The sequence below is a fragment of the Pinus tabuliformis genome, chromosome 3_2 (assembly GCF_031772625.1).
Source record: "Pinus tabuliformis cultivar Carrire ecotype Pingquan chromosome 3_2, CPIR1, whole genome shotgun sequence".
Classification (NCBI taxonomy): domain Eukaryota; kingdom Viridiplantae; phylum Streptophyta; class Pinopsida; order Pinales; family Pinaceae; genus Pinus; species Pinus tabuliformis.
The window spans coordinates 556,429,821-556,439,466 of NC_142302.1; positions in this window are offsets into that span (position 1 = coordinate 556,429,821).

Consider the following 9,646-nt stretch of genomic DNA (forward strand, 5'->3'; position numbering starts at 1 on the left):
TTATGAAGACCAAACCTTGTTACACTTTCTTCAACAATTCATGTGTGTGTGTGTGTTTTGTGCATGTCTATTTAATATGTCTTGTGCTCAAATTTCATTGTGAATCTTAGCTATTCAAGGTTCAATGATTGGAATTAGAGACATTAATGGTGTCAAGAGAGTGTCCTTGTTGCTAAGTTAAGGGGAATTTGTTCATGAAATCTTGCATTATTAGGGTTATGTTTGTTAGGCATTGATTAGAGCCCTATTAGTATCTAATTGTTAAGATTGAGGAGCTTGAATCAAAGGGTTTTATGTTGTTATAGTGAGATATTTTGAAGTCATTGATGTCAAGGCAAGACTAGGAATATATATGGTAAAAGAAATGGCATATAAATAAGTGAAGATAAAAAATTTACATACATTCAATTGGTGGAACTTAAAGATGGTATATCTTCCCGTTGAGACAGATTTTAAAGAAATAGTTTTAAAGGCTGTTAAACCGATGAGTACTTAGAATGAATAACGAAAAATATGAATGAGAAGGCTAGAGCTTTGATTAGCTTAAATGTGTTTAAGTCAATACTCATCAATGCTTTGAGTGTCATAACAATCAAGGATATTGGGATAAGCTTTGATCATTATATGAAGTCAAATCCCTCATGAAATAAATATCCCCACAAAAGAAGTTGTATGCATAGAAGATGAAGGATCGATAGATTTTATAATCACCTCATTGCCTTTGATGCCTTACTTAATCAACATAAGTCCACTGGTGATAAGTGAAGAATAATGATTGTTGCATAACTTTGCTCTATAGTCTTATGAATTCTTGGGAGACCCTAATTGTGGCCATTAGTGGAGCTATAAAGGTGGAGAATCTCAACATGGATGAGATAACTAGTGCATGGTAATGAGAGGTAATTAGAAGAAGAACTTATAAGATGAATGTGATTTAAAAGCTTTAATAATTAAGGGTCAATCTAAGGAGCATAAGTGTCAGGCCAAGGAATAAAATTATTAGACTGCCAATTTGTATTTTTTCCAAAGGAAAAATCGTAATCTTTCATTATGTAGAAAAATTACATATAGTAGATGCCCCAGGCATATGCATAAATGTTGGCCCTTGGCCAGTACTAGATACATATCAGTAAATAAGTTATGGCGAAAGCCATTTCCTGAAGATAGTAATTCAAAACTATACAAAATCACCTCACAGAGGTGTTCGAGCTAGTTCAGTCTGATGAGCCATAGATATATGTACATAGATATTTTCAAGAAAATACAACTGATATAAATAAACAAGTAGAAACAGAATTTTTAGGGCCTGTCCACCCTATGATATGCTTGATCTATATATGGGCGGTGATAATATTGGTACTGTTCAGCACTGTCTTGCTCCTGGATCATCCACAGGCCTCAGGGTAATATCGTGGCCTCCTTGGAAAGCCTGTCAGCACTTTCGTTATATTCCCTGTAAATGTGTTGACATGAAATTGAGTTAAAATTTGCTTTGAAGGTGACAACTTCGTCCAATATATTTCTAAGTGTATGAGCATGACAATGATTTGTATTGTTGAACCAATTTATAGTGATTTTAGAGTCCCCAAAAATCTGTATGGTTGTGCACTCATGTGCTAATGCAAAATGCAATAGGTGTCTGAGGGTGATTAGTTCAGCGAAATTGTTTGTCCCCTCCCCCAAACCAAGCTGGACTTTATATGAGTGTTGTTATGATATATGCAAAATGAAACCGCCTCCACAACCATGGGATTGGGCAGCGCCATCGAAAAACGACCATGGGCGGGATTTGTCGATCGGTCCCGGGGAGAGAGTGTGCCGAGTGGGGGGATGGACAACCTCCAGGATTTCATGGTATGCTACCACTGCCCTCGCAATGATAAGAGGCCATCAAGCCACAACTCCATTGAAAATAATATCATTTCGGGTAAGCCAAATGGTCCAACACAGGAGGAGGGGTAAGCAAAGTTTTTTAGTGCCATGGTGAGCAGCAAACCAAGAGTTCCAAGCATGTGTGATAGAGGGTCCCTGCCACCTTTCCTGGATGGATAGAGTCTGAACAATCGGTCACCATAGCTAAGCAACAGTAGGGCAGTGTAGGAACAAATGCTCATTTGTTTCAGATTCCTGTTTACACATAACACACCAGTGCGGCCCATAGATAGATTTGTGGGTGAGGAATTCTCCCGTGGGTGTTTTGTTGCTAAGTACACTCCACATAAACATACGAGCCCGAGGAGGTGCTTTCAATTTCCATAGATGGTGCCACCATTCTTGTACTACCTCTGGCTTGTGGTCCGAAAGGAGAGAGAGGTAGCCAATTTTCGGGGTGTATTTGCCATGTTCAGCTGGAGTCCAAACAAGTTCGTCTGGTCCTTCTTTAATATGGACATGCGCCTCAGATAGAGCATTTAAGTATCCTCCCCAAGATTGATGCCACTGTACAGGGATGCCAATATTGTGAGCTGACAACCATGCTTGCTCAAATAATGAGTTGTGTTCCCTGTCTGCTAACTGTGCTACTACCTTGATGTCCCTTTGATGTAGATGGTGTATCGGGTCAGGAGGGAGCTGATATTTATTTCCTCCCCCAATTTATGGATCCATACCAATGCGCACCTGATTGCCATCATTTATTCTCCAAGCCAGGCCTGCTCTGATAAAAGGCATAGTTTGCAGGATTGCCTTCCACACAATAGAAATGTAGAAATTCTCACTGTAGATTAACCTGATAATGCAATATAACTAAAGCAAAATACTTTAATCTACTTCTACAATCAAACTTGCAGAATCTTAATAGCTTTGAGCAAGATCAAGCAGAACACATATAACCGGAAGCAGAATCAATGCACATGAAACACAAAAGAATACTCAGGGGAAAGCCTCAGCTAAAAACCCCACTATCTGTATTATCATACAAGTGGAAATATCTCAGGATTACACACAACTTTAGCTCTCACAGCTAGCCAGCTCTCAGTACAATCCTGACAGATGCTCACAGGAAAAGTAGACTTCTCATTAAGTCCTCCACACTGCCCTCCAAGCTCCTATTTCCTAGCGCAGTTTTTCTTGGGTGATCCTACTGTTACCATGTGTAACACTGATCACTCACACTGATCTTACACCCTGTAAAACTGCACAAATATCAAGGAATGAATTCCTTCTGCATGCAAGAGTTTTGCTTATAGGAAAATTCTTGCAACTGATAGTACATTGTCCCTGTCTTTAATCTCAACTGGGTCTTTCTTTGAATATACATGCATGAGTTATTTATGAGAGAATCTTAAGTTATCTAAAGTACACTACTTTGATGCATGCATGCATTAATTGACTGAACTCACAATTAGTTCCTCAAACTATTTGGAACTAATTTAACTGGACATAACTCAGTTAACTGAGCTAACTAATTACAACTCAATTAGAACTCATCCTTATCTCCTTAATTAAGGGATAATCTCCTTAATTTAAGGAATAACTGTTGCATGACTTCACAAAGACTTCTAGCTTGAATTTCTCCAACTAATTAATCCAAGATTAATTAATTAATTATTTTTCAAGCAGCTAGTGAGACTAAATTTGAATTTTAATTCAAGGACAAATTAAAGTTGGAATATTCTTGTTGCCACATTTCAACACTCCCTCTCAACACGAAAGGGATTAGCTGCCAACCCGATCCTGTCTATGGAACTCGAATTTACACTTTGACAATGCCTTTGTCAAAATGTTAGCATCTTGCTCCTCGGTCGAAATATACTGCAACAACATGATCCTCCTCGCCACATAGTCTCTGAGATGATGATATCGAATGTTGATGTGCTTGGACTTGTCATGAAATACTGTATTCTCAGAGAGTGATACAACTCTGATTATCACAATAGATCACAGTTGATCCATCCTCTGATCAAACAAACCAACTAAAATTTTCTGCATCCAGATGGCCTCACATGCTGCCTGACTTGCAGCCATGTATTCGGCCTCTGCCGTGCTGAGTGCAACTGACCTCTATTTCCTGCTGTACTAAGAAAGTGTCGCCGACCCAAGGTTGAAAATTCCACCTAATGTGCTCTTCCGATATGATGGACTCCCTACCCAATCTGCATAAGTGAAGCCTTGTAGCTTCATCCCTATGTCCATCTGTACCATAATCCATACTAAGATGTGCCTCTGAGGTATCTCAATACATGCTTTTCCGCCTTCCAAAACATCTTGGTAGGCTGAACCATAGCTTGACTCAGCTGGTTCACCCCGTAGCACAAATCTGGTCGTGTGTTCACTAAGTACATCAATGAACCCACAAGCTACCTGTACACAATAGGTTCTACTACTTCTCCTGAAGTAGCATCCTCCTTCCTCCATTTACCTGCTAGAATAGTTTTCATGGGCTTGCACTTCTCCATGTGGAATCTCCTGAGTATCTCATTGGCATACTTGCCCTGAGACACAAACAACTCCCCATCCTTTTGCCATACTTCCATGCCAAGGAAGTAATGCATGAGACCCATGTCTTTCATCTCGAATTCTCTTGCAAGGTCCTCCTTGCAATACATGATAAACTAATCATCACCTGTCAATATGAGATCATCAACATAAAGTACAATGATCAACTACTTACCTTTCACCATGATGTGGTACAGGTTCGCATCCGCTTCACTCTTTGTGAAGCCCAACCCGGTGAAGTAGTTGTTGATCCTGGTGTACCAAGCACGAGGTGCTTGCTTCAGCCCGTACAAAGCTCTCTTGAGTCGGAACACATGCGACTCATGATCAAAGGTCTCAAAACCTTCTGGCTGCTCTATGTACACCTCTTCCTCAATCTTGCCATTGAGGAATGCAGTCTTCACATCCATTTGATGGATCTTCCAACCCATCTGTGCTGATAGTGCCAACATCGATCTGATAGATGAGTACCTTGCGACAGGAGCAAAAGTCTCATCATAGTCAATCCCTTCAACATGAGAAAAGCCACGGGCAACAAATCTTGCCTTATGCTTCTCCACACTACCATCAGTAGCCTGCTTTACCTTGTAAAGTCAACGGGAACTCACAACTAACTTGTTCTCCGATATTGGAACCACATCCAAAACACTGTTCTGAACTATGGAGTCATACTCCTCCACCATAACATCAACCCAAATCGGCTGCTGCACTACTTCCTCAAAGGAAGATGGCTCGGTCTCAACACATTCCCTAACAAGGGCCATGTATCCAGTGTACCTCTCAGGTGACCTCCTCTGTATGTGCTAAGAAGATGGTTCTCCCACATTCTCTCTCGCATCCAACAACAATTTGTCAACTTCTCTTGTACGCTTTCACCCATCTCTGGAAAACTTTGCTTGAGTGGATGTCTCCACTCCTGGAACCTCTGCATGCGGCTGCTCCGCATCAGTCTGAGGCTTCTCCTCCTTAGGAACCAACAGTTCCTCCATAGCCTGTAGTTGGAGCTCCCTCTCAAGGGAAACTCACATGGCCTTCTGCTCATCAAACTTGAGATCTCTGCGAACCACTGTCCTCCAACTGGTAGGCAAGTACACCCGATAGTTGTGGGGTGTATCAGTGTACCCCACAAGTATCCCCAACTCAAATGTTGGCTCAAACTTCTTCTGTGCATCCTTTGTCACATGGAAATATACCAATGAGCCAAAGATCCTGAAGTGACCCACATCTGGTCTCTTACCGGAGAAAGCTTCCTCTGGTGTTTTCATCCCAATTATGCGATGCAGGCTTCTATTCTCCAAATAGACTGCTGTGTTGCATGCCTCAACCCACAAATGAAGTGGTAAGCCTTCATCATGCAGCATCGCCCATGCTGCCCCTACAATCGTTCTGTTCTTCCTCTCGGCCACCCCATTCTGCTGTGGGTTATGAGGTGCTGTCAACTCCCGTTTAATTCCTTCCACTGCACAGAAGTCCTTAAACTCTTGAGAGACATATTATCGACCATTGTCGCTTCTCAAGGCCTTGATCTTCTTCCTTGATTCTTTCTCAACCAAAGCTTTGAACTCACAAAACTTTGAGAAGGTTTGATCCTTCTTCTGCATGAAATAAATCCAGCATTTACAAGAATAATCATCAATGAAAATCACATAATACCTTTGCTTCGTTGTGGATGCCGTCAATAATGGTCCACACAAATCAGTATGAACTTGCTCTAAGATCGCTTCTTCTCGACTGTCTCGATCATGAAAGGAAGACCTGGCATACTTTCCCAAGGTACAACCTTTGCATGTGTCAACTTGCTCAAGTTTACCTTTGGGAAGTCTTGTAGATATCTGTTGCAATATCTTTAAGGCCCCATGATGCAAATGGCCCAACCGCATGTGCCATAACGCGCCAATGTCTTGGCTTTGCACCAATTCTGCTTTCGAACTCAATGCAGCATTGTCATCTACCTCTAGTTTATAGAGATTCTTCACTTGAATCCAAATCCTCTTGGTCTGACCTATGGCTATGTGTCTTAGGATTGCCTTTCCTTTACTGAAGACAACATCGTAGCGTTTGTCCTCCAACAATGTGACCAATACCAAGCTCTTCTTCAGTCCAGGAACATACTTCACATTTGTCAAGGTAAGAGGAGCTCCATGCTCCCTCTGAAAAGAAACCATGCCCACTCCTGAAACACTATACTTTCTGTCATCACCCATCTCTATGCGCATCTTGAGGTCTTTCTCCTCCAAGGTACTGAATAAACTTTTATCGCCAGTCATGTGGAATGAGGCTCCACTGTCAAGATACCAAACACAACCCACCATCGATGAAACCATACATGCGATGAGGGTAAAGTCCATTTCGAACTGAGAGGCTAATGCCTCACCTTCTGATCCTTTTGTGGATCCCTTCTTGGACTTCTTCGATGGGCAATTAGTTGCATAATGTCCCATATCGTGACAATTAAAGCATCTCACTTTAGATTTGTCACCCTTCTTCCCTCCATGAGAAGAATTCGATTTGGAATGGGAAGCCTTCCCTTTCCCTTTCCTTGCCTTACTCGCTAAGGCCAGATTTTCTTCATCATCATTCTTTGATGAAGAACCATCTTGAGTGCTCCTCCTGATCTCCTCCTGCATGAGATCTGACCACAGTCGTTCCCAATCCGGTAGTTTCTCTCTTCCATTTACAGAGTCTTGGTAGCTATTCTAGCTCTTTGGAAGACCAAGGAGAGCAAGGATCACCATACCATCATTCGCAGTAGTTATTCCCACACTACCAAGCTCATCTCTGTAGGTGGTAAGCTTGTTCAGATATGTAGAAATAGTATCACCCTTCTCCATCTTGATTTTCTGAAGCTTATCCTTGAACGCCAGTTTCCTATGGTCGCTATTGTTCTGATAAAGGTCCTTCGATGTCTTCCACATTGAAAACGAAGTATCCTTCCCATGGAGACTCGAGACAATATGGTCTCGAACTCCCTCCAGAAGAATCCGTCTCGCCTTCACCACACACTTCTTCCATTCAACCAATTCTTGTGCATTAGCTACAGTTGGCTTGGGGATTTCTTGATCAATGAAATCCTTCAAACCATTGTCTTCTAATACATCTTCCATTCTATCTTTCCATGCTATGTAATTCAAGTTGCCTTCCAAGGCGTACTCAAGTCTCAAGCCATAGAACGCCATTGACCAACCTGAAGTATGAGATGAATTTGATTTGTACCTACAATCCCAAACTTTAAACTTCGAATTCTCTTCTCCGTATACTATTCACAGCTCCGATAACCTTTGCTCCGATACCATGTAGAAATTCTCACTGTAGATTAACCTAATAATGCAATATAACTAAAGCAAAATACTTTAATCTACTTCTACAATCAAACTTGTGGAAGCTTTATAGATTTGAGCAAGATCAAGCAGAACACATATAACCAAAAGCAGAATCAATGCACATGAAACACAGAAGAATACTCAGGGGAAACCCTCAGTTAAAAACCCCACTATTTGTATTATCATACAAGGTGGAAATATCTCAGGATTACACATAGCTTTAGCTCTCACAGCTAGCCAACTCTCAGTACAATCCTCATAGATGCTCACAGGAAAAATAGACTTCTCATTAAGTCCTCCACACTGCCCTCCAAGCTCCTATTTCCTAGCACAGTTTTTCCTGGGTGATCCTATTGTTACCATGTGTAACACTAATCACTCACACTGATCTTACACCCTGTAAAACAACGCAAATCTCAAGGAATGAATTCCTTCTGCATGTAAGAGTTTTCCTTATAGGAAAATTCTTGCAACTAATAGTACATTGTCCCTGTCTTTAATATCAACTGGGTCTTTCTCTGAATAGACATGTATGAGTTATTTATGAGAGAATCTCCAGTTATCTAGAGTACACTAGTTTCATGCATGCATGCATTAACTGACTGAACTCACAATTAGTTCCTTGAACTGTTTGGAACTAATTTAACTGGACATAACTCAGTTAACTGAGCTAACTAATTACAACTCAATTATAACTCGTCCTTATCTCCTTAATTAAGGGATAATCTCCTTAATTTAAGGGATAACTATTGCATGACTTCACAAAGACTTCTAGCTTGAATTTGTCCAACTAATTAATCCAAGATGAATTAATTAATTATTTTTCAAGCAGCTTGTGAGACTAAATTCGAATTTTAATTCTCAATTTTAATTCAAGGACAAATTAAAGTTGGAATATTCTTGTTGCCACATTTCAACAAGAAATGCCAGTGCGTGGCTAGATTGGCAATCGGACCCAGTCCATGAGCTGTTGTGGCCAGACATATTTGTGGTATGTGACAGTGGTCTAGAGATTCTGCGCTGTGAGGAGAGTCTAGCCCATCTTTGTTGCTAATTCTTGTGCAAAGACAACCAAATCTTTGAAACCTCATCTGCCCCATCTTTTTGGTAAATCAATTTTTTTCAACTAACCCAAGCAAAAACTTTTCCTTCCTTTTGTCCGTTCCAGAGGTATCTGCAGCATATCCTTTAGATATGGGTGAGAGTTCCCCGAGGGATTCAGGGCTGCGACATCCAATACACAAGTGTGGCTTCTAGAACAGATTTGATGAGGACAAGGTGCCCGGCTCTGGATAGAAACCCATGGTTCCAATTTGTCAATCTCTTTTCTATTTTGATCACCAACCAGATCCAATCTGCAATCCTGTAGCTGTGTGGTTTGATCCAAAACCCCAAATATTTTAGGCCATTTGCTAGAGGGTGCAGTTGGTATGGGAAGAATTGAAGGGCAGTTTTGTCTTACTAAGGGGAGGTGTGTGACAGAGTGATAGTGGACTTGGCTTGATTAGCAACCATACCTATGGCATGTGCGAAAAGTGTTAAGATTTCATGGAAAGTGGTGGAGTCCTGGATGCCATCAAGAAAGATAAGGACATCGTCAACAAATAAGAGGTGAGTGAGATAACAGAGATCGCTCATTTTCAGTCCTTTGAGTCTACCATCCCTTTTTGTTGTTGCCATGAGCCTGCTGAGGCCCTCCATTACAATCAGAAACAAAAGGGGAGATAGAGGGCATCCTTGTCGAAGGCCCCGCTCCGCATGAAAGAAATGTGAGGCTGACCCATTTATGAGGACGTTGAAGGATGCCGAGGTGATACAACACATGATCCAATCCGTGAATGATGATGGGAAACCTAGGTGGATAAGTATCATCTTTATATAGAACCAAC